Source organism: Entelurus aequoreus, linkage group LG07, assembly GCF_033978785.1.
Source record: "Entelurus aequoreus isolate RoL-2023_Sb linkage group LG07, RoL_Eaeq_v1.1, whole genome shotgun sequence".
Classification (NCBI taxonomy): domain Eukaryota; kingdom Metazoa; phylum Chordata; class Actinopteri; order Syngnathiformes; family Syngnathidae; genus Entelurus; species Entelurus aequoreus.
Window position 1 is genome coordinate 22531256 of NC_084737.1, and position 13229 is coordinate 22544484.

A 13229-nucleotide genomic window follows, 5' to 3' on the forward strand; every position below is an offset into this window, starting at 1 on the left:
ACAGTGGACAGTTTTTGTCGGGATGATGGAGTCCTCACAGAAATTTTTGCAGTCAGTGATGCAGTCTGTGATTTTGTTGACATCTGTCCCGTGAGGCTTACAGAGTACTTCCCAGTCTGTAGTCTCAAAGCAGTCTTGTAAGGCTATGCCTGCCTCAATGCTTCTCATTTGCACTGATTTAGTTGAGATGGGCTGCCTCCTCACAGCAGGAACGTAATGAGGTGTTAAAAGCACCAGATTATGATCAGACCGTCCCGAGGGGGGCAGGGCAGTGGCGCTGTATGCATCTTTTGAATTAGCATACAGTAGGTCCAGAGTTTTATTTTCCCGTGTTGCACAGTGTACATATTGATGGAAAGTGGGTAAAATAGAGTCCAGAGAAACATGATTAAAGTCACCCGAAATGAGAATGAGGGCATCGGGATGTTTGGTCTGTTGCTTAGCAACAGCGGCGTGAATGGTGTCACAAGCAGCAGTTTCGTCAGCAGAAGGAGGAACATACACTCCGATGAAGATTACAGCAGTAAATTCCCTTGGCAAATAATATGGCCGAATTCCAACAGCCAGAAGTTCAATGTCCGGCGTACAAACACACTCCTTTACAGTAATATGAGCAGGATTACACCACCTCTCGTTCACCAAGATGGCAATCCCGCCGCCTTTTTTCTTACCGCTAAGGAGTGTGCTTCTATCCGCCCGTGAGGTTGTGAAGCCGGGTAGAGACGCGCTGTGGTCCGGGAAGTCCGCGTGTAGCCAAGTCTCCGTAAAGCACATGATGCTGCACACGGCGTACTCCTTTTGAGTTCGGACGAGCCCAAACAATTCGTCCATTTTGTTCGCCAAAGACCGCACGTTCTCCATGAGGACAGAGGGGATGGCAGGCTTAAATTTCCTTCTGCGCTCCTACATCTTTATGCCGGCACGGCGTCCCCTGCGCTTTTTCCGTACTTCCACAGGACGGTCCGGCCGCGTTCCCCATAGCGCTGGTAAGGAGAGCGCAAACAGCTCCTCGCGGGTGTAAACAAAAGGTCTGCTGCTCCGCTGATCAAAGCCAAGCACCAAACGGCCCGAAAAGAAAAAGAAAAGTAACGAAAACACACAAAAGCGCCCAAGAACCATAATTAGTGGTTTATGGAAGGTAAGAGATTTAAAAAAGGCAAGAAAAGTTAAGAATAATACCAAAAATAAAGTAAAATGAAAGGAATTCAAAGGAGCTACTGTGATGTGCTGCCACTCTTCCAGGCGCACTCAAGACTACGCTCTTTTTCGCTCTGACCGTAACTTAGGTACAAGCTGGCTCATTGGATTCCACACTCTCTCCTTTTTCTATTGTGGATCACGGATTTGTATTTTAAACCACCTCGGATACTATATCCTCTTGAAAATGAGAGTCGAGAACGCGAAATGGACATTCACAGTGACTTTTATCTCCACGACAATACATCGACGAAGCTCTTTAGCTACTGAGCTAACGTGATAGCATCTGTCTCAAATGCAGATAGAAACAAAATAAATAAATCCCTGACTGGAAGGTTAGACAGAAGATCAACAATACTATTAAACCATGGACATGTAACAGGCATGTGATTTGACCACAATGAAAAAGACAGAAAACATTTCCGGGGGTCTGGGGGACGAAGCTCCTGGTTTTTCACCAATTTAACATGCTAAAATTAACAAAGACAGCACAATTTGAAGAAAATATTTTAGTGTTTAAAGACATGAAAACATCATTAATAGAACATACATAACCCAATTATCCTAATGAATCACTGTATATGGTTCAGTCCCAACAGTATTTAGTCACTAATATTTACATCTTGTATTCATTTCACATCCACAGGTGTCACATTGATCAGTGTTATTATCTACAGTTTATTTACAGTATTACCACATTATTTCAGTTCATGTAATGTAATGTAAACATTTAATTCTTTTTGCCAAAATAGGATATACATTTATGAAAATAATTAAACATGTTTTAGTATTGTTTACTCATATTTGAAAATAGGAAATAATAATAATGTGAGGACACTGACATATTGCATGAAACAAGTGTGAAAATATTTACCTTCAAGATTGTTACACCACTGACAATAGTTTCAAGAGACTACATAAGAACTTAATATTACAAAATAGTATTATATGCAAATTTATTTCAAATAAATTGTTAACTCGAATCAATAATGCGACTCTTTGAATTTCTGTAATTTCATAATATATTTTTACGTGGCTTTTTATTTTTAGAAAAACCCATTTATATTTCGCTAAGCAATAATTGGTTAATATTTAAAACAAACATGCGTATTTCGCAAGCAAATATTTTTTAGCTTACCTCATTATTAACAACCCTGTCTGCAACTGAAGTGGGTTGTGGGTGGATCTTTCCTCTCGATGTCACTTTCGGTTGACATCCAAAAGTACCAGCTAGTGAAAAGTTTGTTTTCCTTGCTTCAAGTTGTTTCATATGTTTTTGGCGTTTCGCATGTACTTCCAAAGCCTTGAAACCTCGTGATCCATAGTCAATATTATCATGGCACCACGTGCACAAAACCTTTCCGGGACGATCGATTTTCCGAATAAAATCACCGAACAAAGTCGTAACTTTCTTCTTCCCAACAGTATCAGTGATTTCCCTTTCCATCCAGTCCCATCGAAAATTATTTTTGACATGTTTATCAATTTCTTTTACTCGTAAAGCGTCCTTTCTCTCGAGAACCGACATCGTTTACATATGGAAAATGGCGGTAATAACCATTATGAATGATGACGTTATTAACGTCATCATTCATAACAGATGTCCTGATTGGTCACAAGGAACATATCGACCAATCAACTACGGCGTAATATAAACTACGTCTCGAATCTTGATTTAGGGTCGGGAAAAAAACGGAAAAACGGGAGATAATTTTTTCTTTTTCCCGAGATTAAAAAAGACGGAATTCCGACTTTAGACGGAAAAATCACATGCCTGATGTAACTACACGGTTAATAATTCTCAGCCTGGCAAAGCTTAACAATGCTGTTGCTAACGACGCTAAGGCTAACTTAGCAACTTAGCAACCGGACCTCACAGAGCTATGATAAAAACATTAGCGCTCCACCTACGCCAGCCAGCCCTCATCTGCTCATCAACACCCGTGCTCACCTGCGTTCCAGCGATCGACGGCGCGACGAAGGACTTCACCCCAGCACAGATGCGAAGGCGGCTAGCATCGGCTGGCGCGTCTGCTATCCAAGTAAGTCCTTCTTGTTGTGTTGCTACAGCCAGCCGCTAATACACCGATCCCACCTACAACTTTCTTCTTTGCAATCTCCATTGTTCATTAAACAAATTGCAAAAGATTCACCAACACAGATGTCCAGAATACTGTGGAATTATGAAATGAAAACAGATCTTTTTGTATTGGCTTCAATGGGCTACCGATACTCCTGTTTCACTGGCTACGTCACGCGCATACGTCATCATCCAAAGGCGTTTTCAACTGGAAGTTTAGCGGGAAATTTAAAATTGCACTTTATAAGTTAACCCGGCCGTATTGGCATGTGTTGCAATGTTAAGATTTCATCATTGATATATAAACTATCAGACTGCGTGGTCGGTAGTAGTGGGTTTCAGTAGGCCTTTAAGAGCATTTGTGAACTGTTAAGAGCAATCTATAGCACTAATTTGTGTTGGTAAATGGGAGATGATGAGAGATTATCATCACACGTCAACATCTCTAACATATAAATTGTGCCTCTTTGATAGGTGATCATTGCAAATAAACATCTGTTGGGTCTTATCCTGGATAAATAAATGCTAAATAAATATATAGATATATGTAACCTAAAAATTATTTTTTTTACATAGTACATTACCCAGAAGTTAGTGCTGTAGACAGGAACAAGAAGTAGGTCTGAGCTACGTGGAAGGACGACAATTGTGTCGTTTGAGCAATTAAGAGATGACATATTGTTACATGTTGCTGTTCCTGTTTCGTCTACGCAAGAAAAAAACATAAGTTTTGATTATACAGTTGACGTGCGTGTTTAAGCGGTGCTCTAAGACAAATTTGAATGGCCAAGATAACGCTGGTTGGCCAAAAAGTGTAAAAAAATGGAGGTCAAAATTGCAAGGTATTTCATAATTCATTAAGATTGGGGCAATCGCGACATCATGAATTCCTGGTGGCACTGTATGCTTATACTGTAGATGTGAATATAAACATTACTTCATGTAACTGTGGGGTGACTATTAACATTAATAATGACTTAAATCTGTTTAAACACTTTATTTTCTTATATCCTGCTATTGTGAACACAGAGTTTTTTAAAGAAGTCAGCTATTGGCGTTAATTTCACATTCAGTATTTGCTCTTTCTTTAGTGACAAATCAAAGTGACTGCTGTGAAAAAATTGGTCTAAATAGACCGGTGAACTATATTTTATGACTTGTTCAAGCTCTGTAAAAACAACTATATTGGAGCATGTGCTCAAGTCAGCAGAAACTCTTCAAAAAAAGAAATTCGCAAAAGTGACATTCAGACTGGGTCATCTGACCCAATGAACCACACGACAGACCAGTGTTTCAACATTGCTTGGTAACCAGAGTGTATGGAGCGATGAAAGTGATTAATGGCTATCAAGTTTTACTGCTGCCCTGAGTGAAGGATGCAAAGGTCTCACCCATAAGACAAACTAACCTGAGCTTCACTTAGGTCTGATCCGTTCAATTGCTCTTTCGTTTAATCTGGGAGACCCATGGATCATAAACTGTTACATCCTATACAGACATGATACCAGGCCTGGGCCAATAACAAGTTTTGCTCAATGATAAATTGACCTACAAATTATTGCCAATAAACGATACTATTGCCATTATTTTTGAGACCAAATTAACCACTGATATAATGATAATAGATAATTATGATGTATGTATATCCTTACAAATGCAATAAAAGTGTATTTCTCGTATATTTTAATGTTGTAATTGGAATGTCATCTTTTAAATCTCCAAGTTAAATAAAACAAAGAAATAACAAATAAATATCATTTGTCTGTTAGCAAAGTGTTGCATTTGAATAAAAATCATAACTAAAATCAATAAAATATGTCAGGGGCGGGGCCCTCAAATATACACAAGCAAAAACAAAAAATTAAATGAGAAACAAAGTTGCACTTAACTATTGAACATGTAGGCAGAGGTAGAGTTGTGCATTACTGGTAATAGAGTTGGGACCTGTTTAAACAAATGTGCAGAGTAACAATATAAACACTACAGATGTATTAACAAGTAGGGTTGTACGGTATACCAGTACTAGTATAGTATCGCGGTACTAATGAATCAAAAACGGTACTATACTCTGAAAAGAACCGGTTCCCAATTTATTTTTGTTATTTTTAAATGGGCATGACGGCGCGTCATGACATTGCTGGGTTTACAAGCAGAGGGGCGTGTTCGGCAGCGCACTATCACGGAGTACTTACAAGCAGACACGGTGTGTAAACAGAAAGGGAGAATGGACGCATTTTGGCCTAAAAAGTGACGATAAAGGTGAAGTTATAAGACTGTAACGCCCTCAGGAAGAGGTTCTTTAAGACATGGCTAGCTAGCTAGCAGCAGACAACCATTCGCAGTCTGCAGTGTTTTAGCTACTTCTAAATCACTAATCCTTGCCTCCATGGCGATTAAAAAAGTGAGTTTCTTACAAGTATCATCCCTGCAGGACACAGAATAGCTAAACATGCTTCACTACACACCTTAGGAGGATACAACTGATCACCGGCATCATCGCTAACAAAAGCTAGCACGCCTGAATGTAAACAAATGCCATGGGTGGATCTACACCTCACATCCACTGTAAGGATATCAAATACAATAGCGTATCTAGTCGATACTACGATGATTACATCTATATTCATATTAAGTTTATAAATTAAGTAAATACTGTATGTCCCTGGACACATGAGGACTTTGAATATGACCAATGTATGATCCTGTAACTACTTGGTATCAGATCGATACCTAAATCTGTGGTATCCTCCAAAACTAATGTAAACAATGTATCCAAACAACAGAAGAATAAGTGATTATTACATTTTAACAGAAATGTAGATAGAACATGTTGAAATGGAAAATAAGCAGATATTAACAGAAGATGAACAAATGGATTAATAATACATTTTTACAGCTTGTCCTTTATAATTTTGACAAAATAATAGAATGAGAAATGACAATATGTTACTGCATACATCAGCAGACAAATTAGGAGCCTTTGTTTGCTTACTTACTACTAAAAGACAAGTTGTCTAGTAGGTTCACTATTTTATTTAAGGCCAAAATTGTTCTTCGATTGCAATAAGAAACATATGTTTAATGTACCATAAGATTTTTTGTTAAAATAAAGCCAATAATGCCATTTTTTCTGGTCTCCTTTATTTAGAAAAGTATCGTAATACATTTTGGTACCGGTACCAAAATATTGGTATCGGGACAACCCTATTAACAAGTCATATGACAAAAACTTAAGTCTGGCAGATTCCAAGCAAGGAAACACCAACATGACATGACAACATGACAAATGTCTTTCAAACGTTTGCAGTAGTATAGAAATGCTAGTTTTTCAACAGTATTAAATGGCTGCATGTCTTTGGAGATGTAGTGATTTGAACAACACTTTCTGTCAGTGCACACTTTTTTCTTTACACTGACCTGGTTTGTTCACCAAATGTCTCAGTGAGTGTGGACTGTCGGGTCACAGTCGTTGTGTTTCAAGTGGGCGTGCAAGTTTGTTGGGTTTATCTATGGTTACGTTCGAGCACATTTGGCAAACTGGCTCTTCTGTTTTGATACACTCATCGTGTTCCAGTTTAAACTGAAATATTCCTACATTGGTGCGGAGGCATATTGTTTTGTGATCATTTGTCCATGTTAGCTTCTACATGCTAACTAGTTGCACTGTGTGATGCTAGCGGGCCAGCAACCCCGCCTCGCCACAGAAAGAGTCACAGACACTTAATGATGACAAGAGGATTCACTTTAGGGCTGGACGATATATCGATATATGCGATATATCGCGGGTTTGTCTCTGTGCGATATAGAAAATGACTATATCGTGATATTCGAGTATACGTTCTCACGCAGTTGCTTTGAGCTGCGGACATTACACTGCAGGCTCTTCCCACTCTGTCTTGTCTGTCTTTCTCACAGACAGCGAGCGCACCTTCTTACACACGTTACATACTGTCACGTCATACGTCACATACGTATACGCCCACGTGCAGCAGAGAGGTAGCAGCATAGCTAAAGTTAGCTGTGGTGCGAGTGGTAATACGAGAGAAAGAAGGTGCGAATCTGGTAACAAATGAAGGAAGAATTAATTCCCAAGAAAAACACGTCTGGCGGTGGTTTGGCTTCAAGTGGGAATATGTCGAACAGACAACCGTAATTTGTCAAGTGTGGGGAAAAAGCATTGCTACAAAAAGTAACATTACTGCTAATATGTAGCATCATTTGAAAAGTCACCTGCTTGAGAATGTAGAGTGCTTACTCCGCATGTCAACATCTCCGTTCGGTGCCACACCATCAAAAAATGCAGAGGCAAACATTTCCAGATCAACACCGTATGAAAAAAATAGTCAACAACAAAAGAGATAACGTCCGCAGGGACCTACCACATAGCGAAGGACGTACACAATTTGATTTCCTATTAAGCAGCTAATTTTTATTTAAAACTTATTGAAATATCTTGTGTGACATCATGTATAAAAGTGCACTTTATTTGTTTTAAACTATTGTAGTGGCGTTCTGTACAAAAAGTGCACTTTAATTTAGCGTTGTTTTGATTTGTCATCTTAGAAACATCATGCACAAAAGTTCACCAATAGCTTGTTTTAAAATGACTGACAATTTTGCACTTTCTGTTTAGGAAATGACATGAATGTTTGTGCCACTGCTTAATAACTGTTTAATAAATTCAGTGTTGGTCAATTGACTTAGTTGTGATTTCCCTCTCTGCATGAAAGTTTAAAATGAGCATATATTAATGCAGTATGAACAAGAATGTTTTAATGTAGACACATAGAATCATCATACTGCTGTGATTATATGGATCAAGTGTTCATTCAAGGCTAAGGCAAAATATCAAGATATATATTGTGTATCGCGATATGGCCTAAAAATATCGAGATTAAAAAAAAAAGGCCATATCACCCAGCCCTAATTCACCCCCTTTTTTAAATTCCGCTAGGGCACAAACGCGCACAGTTGCTGAAACCCACAAAAAGTGTCAATGCTCTTGAAGCATGCACATGGCGATTTATCAACGCTGGAAAACTTACAGACTTAATTTTCATTTGTCGTCAGTTAATTGATTTATCGAATATCAGCCAAGGCCTACAGTACATACTTTAAAAATAATTTAAATGCTGAAGGAGGTTAAATGAAGACAATTAAGAAAGAATATAACCTGACAGCTGCCTCATTAATGTTATATTATGAGATCATATTAAGCCATGAAAAACTAGATCCTGAGTGTTTGAGTGCTGACACTGCAAAGACCCTATTGACCATGTAACCTCTCTAGACATGACCTCCCACCATTCACAGCTCATAGTCATTAAGTGGCCTGTCATCAGGATGCTGTGAAAATGGTGCCTCTGACTCCGTATAGACAAGGTCAGCAAGGTGCAATTCTTAGAAGAATGCATACGAGAAATAGGCTTGTTGAGTTACAGCAGCCAGAGATTTGTGTCAGCAAAAAAAGAAAACATTCCATGCCGTGTAGAACTAAAGGACTACTTTTTTTCATTTAACATTTTGACTACCAAAACCATTCCAACTGTAATAGTTATTAACACATGTAAATAAGAGTGAGACCCTCCATCCATCCATTTTCTACCGCGGACATAATGTTTTAATTCATGCAGTACAATAGGTGTACTTGTACTAGCTTGGAAATCTTGACCACGCCCAATATGTGGCGTGTCATGAAGTTTGATTGACCGCTTTTCCGGAGTAGTTTAATTTAAGGGGTCCACAACACGGAGCCAAGATTTTACACAATGTGTTCTGAGAGGCCAAGATGGGAGATAGACATCAGCTTATTGAGGGGGGTTCCTGAGGACTTTTACCCACTCGGAATTTCTGATAACCCTTTGGCACAACTCCACAAAGCCAGTGTTAGGAAAAGAGGTATTGAAATGTGAGAGAATTCTGAGAGGAAGAAAAAAACTCCTGTTGGTTGGCCTTTTAGAAACATTCCTTGTACTTACAACCAGTGGTCATACCATGAACTGTCTATAAATAGAGACCAAATACAAGAAATATAGACCAAGGCCCAATAATTAAGCATGTTTATCAGACTTTAACTGAAACGCTAGGGCAGATCTAGCTATACCAATTCACTCCAGTCCTGTTGTTGGCCGAAGTGTTCATTGAAAAAGGATTGTTGCCACACCCAGCAAGTTTTTTTCACCACAGCTACATTTAGATCTAATGGGTCACCATCCTACCAGTCAAGCAGACTGTAACAAAATGAAAATAAATATTTGATGCAGATCGATATCATTTGATCTGCACCAAATGGGTGATTCTTCCATTGCCCGGACACCACTCCCACAGAGTTGTCTATGATACTGCTAAACAAGTAATTATCTAATGGACCACATAATGGTGTTATACCAACAAAGTAGTGACGCACTGAAATTTCAGCCACCAAAGATCTTCTGCCAAAAACCGAAAAATGCAACTTTGGGTCAAAAATTGCCAAAATACATTTATCACCACAACGACACTGCCGAAACCGGATGGCGTAAACAGGAAGCATGTGCTTGCCTAGAGTGGAGAGGAGCATACCTGTCAACCTTCCCATTTTTGCCAGTAAAATCTTGTTTCCTTCTTCATGGTCCAGTTTTTTCTCTGGATGTTGCGGTCTATCAATAAAAATATCCTCTCCAGTATTGCCACTACTGCAGCAATCAGGTCGCTCAACTCAAGCCTCGACGACACTCTGTGTTGGGCTTGTGAATGGAGAACGTGAGTTGCATGTTACGTTATTCAATCAAATCAACAACGCAAGAGAAATCAATCGACATGAAGACAATGGAAAATACATTCAAAACATTGTGAAAGTATCCTGACAAAAAGGAGACTTATTATCTTTGCCTAAAGAAGAGCAGCTGCTCACAAATCCTTACGCCTTCCTGTAACATTGAGGAAGAAATTACATGAGCCAGCTGGAAAAATGTCTCAACTATAAGCTCTGTGAAGGAGCCCAGAATAGTTTTTATCTTCATTTACACATCTAGTTCCTCACTACAAAACCTTATAACAAATAGCATGAATAGTTTAGTAGCTGGCAACATCCTCTTATTATACAAGGGACGTGGGTTCAAGTCCCGTCCAGTCCATGAATTATTCATTCATTTATTTTTAATATTTAAAAAGGATTTGTGATGACAATCCTTTATTTTTTTTTTTAATTCTGGGAAATTTCCCATATTTTGAAATGCAAATGTTGACATGTATGGAGTGGAAAGAACATGTCTGTGGTGTGTAAATACGTCAATATTAGGGCCCTATGAGTGTCAAGGTAACAGAATTGCAAAGGAAATCATGGAACTGGCAAATAAAAACAGAATCTACTGTTAAACGTGGAATATCGTTGAAATTCACATAATTGTGACTGAAACGCTGGCATTGTTTTCTGGGGTAATTACTGTATGTATCAGGCACCACTCATTCACCCCCGAAACGCTTTAATGCCCCCTCTGAACTAAACCATGTGGAAAACAAACACTTGAAACACCGGCTAAGCCTGCAAACAAACGATAAAGCTAATGCTAGGCAGGAAAACCCATACACACACACACAACACATCTCATCTGCTCGTGTTTTCAATGCAAGATCACTGACAGACTGACGGCAGCCATAACATGAGACGCACACTTTTTATTTTAACACAACTTCAAATCATTCCATGTCAAAAACAAAGCAGCCATCCAGAACCCTAAAAAACAGCAGTGCACTTCCAGCCTTCACAACTTGCGTCAAGTAACTTGAGTAAGCGACGCTATCTTGCTCTTTCCCATGCGTACCCTCCCACAGACCTTGACGTGCACCTCCCAAAAATTCTAGCGTCACGTCAGTGACGACGCGGACCACAGAGCTGTGATTGGCCAGCTTTTGCCAAGAAGGGTACCTGAGCTTGGGAGAGTAAACCTTGTGCTTGAAATGCAGAAATTATTTTATGAAACTTAGTTTCTCGGTGCACTCTAAAAATACAATAATTACTGAATGTGTTGTTTTTCTGCTTGTTACTCTGTAGTTTCATCTAAAATAATTCAGAAGCTTAAATTGTAATGTCCTATTTTTTTTTACATCTTAACAAGACAATTTTGATTTGTTTCCTTGGCAGATCAATGCGGTGGTATCATAAGATTAAACATACAATCTATTAAATTGCTAACATGTTAAGAATTAATCAATCGTACGATTCTATACATTGAGTCCTAAAACTGCCATATTATACCAGTGTGCAGCTTTTTAAACATCATCACAAAATGCTTATTTTCTTTTTGAGGAAGTTAGATTTGGTGTTTTGTTGTTTGTTTTAATTGTTGCTATTTTAACTGTTGTTTTTTTATCTACCTAAACAAGGTTAATTGCTTTTTTTTAGCACATTGCCTTTCCTTTCTTTTAAATGGACAACATTTGCAAAATAAATAAACACATTTAAAAAAAACTGTCTATTGATTTCAGTACTACGTCTAAATGTTTTTTGAGGCCGGTTCGGCCCAACTGATGGATAAAAACCGGGCCGCTGCTTAGTGGTTTAAGACCGCTACCGTAAGGTCATTAAATGGTATCATATGGCAAACATTCAGCAAATGTGCGCTGAATATAATATGTGGTGACAGAGATATTTCTGAAAGAATGACACTTTAACAATTAGCAAACCTTTTGCCACTTTCTTAACAGGTCAGTTAGCGGGCTGCCTGCTGCCTTGAGGAGGGCAGTTTACATGAGGATGCGGTATTTAACACACAAGCCATTGGCATAACAGTGACCCACATGTAGCAGCCAAACAGCCTGTTGTTCGTGGAAGGGCTCCCCCTGGCTCCTGTCTAATTGCCAGCTACATTAGTCTCTGTGGAAAAGAAGTACACACTATGAGGACTGACTCCTTGGGATGTTTAAAGGGTGGCTTCCACCGCAATAATGGTGGCGCTTTTGTGTCAAAGAGTTGCTTGTTTTCTCCTCCTCTGGCATGAAAGCGAATTTGTCTTGCCAGCCAGATCTATTTATATTCACAAGAGCATTCCTCAGCATTAGCACACTCGCATGATTGATATAGTCAAATGATAGATTGGATAAACTGTGCCGGGGCTCCCATATCAAACGAAACAAAATCACCCACGAGTTCAAGCATAAAATCACAAGAGAAATTAGCCAATGTCTGATGTGTCACTGTCTGGCTCGATGACTAAATGTCTCCTAATCACAAAAGAGCTGAGTGGGGGGTTGCGTTTTAACGTCAGAGGGATGCTTCACTGTAACCTTCAACCTAGATGAGAATGTGAGCTAGTCAAGTGGTGAATAACGAGGTAGGTGTTGTGAAAGCAGAAAGGGTCACCTACTATGAAAATGGTCTCATCATTGTTCCCTGGAGTTGAGTCATGGCCTGGCATGACTTGCATCAGACCTACCACCTTGATATACAGCCTCATTAGAGAGGATCCTAAAACAGGTTCTCTTGCTACGTAGATGTTCCCTAGAGTAGAAGACACACCTAAGAGCAGTGAGTCATAGGTGCAACAAAAGTCATTAATAGACTGTAAATAGGACTTTAACACACTGTTAGCTGGAACTTTGACACTTATCTTATGACTAGTGAAGCGCCAAATTTATGGCCACCGATTTTGGTTTATAGCCTTGATTTCCTCATTTCCGGTTTTGATCAAGAATTTTCATTCCGGTGCATCCCTACTTAAAATGGTTCACATTGCAAATGTTTTAAAATGTGGATTGACTGCAGAGCTTTGCTGCAAGAAAATTATGCAAGACAACTTTATGTTGTAGGCATCATAGACAAGTATTGTCTATTGTCAAGTATTTATCATGGCTGGTTTGGCTTTTTTGTCTTGTTGACCATATTTTTGTTGCTTCCCCCTCCAGAAATGTGTACATTTATCACACCTTATTAGAAGAATACATATTTTTTTCTCTGAGAGACCTGGAGCACATT

At 39.0% G+C, this 13229-nt stretch overlaps 1 protein-coding gene across 1 annotated transcript in view; it reads right to left on the reverse strand.

Moving 5' to 3' along the window:
• Positions 1 to 13229, reverse strand: part of dip2ba (disco-interacting protein 2 homolog Ba) — an 80987-nt gene that overhangs the window by 49984 nt on the left and 17774 nt on the right. The window lies entirely within an intron of this gene.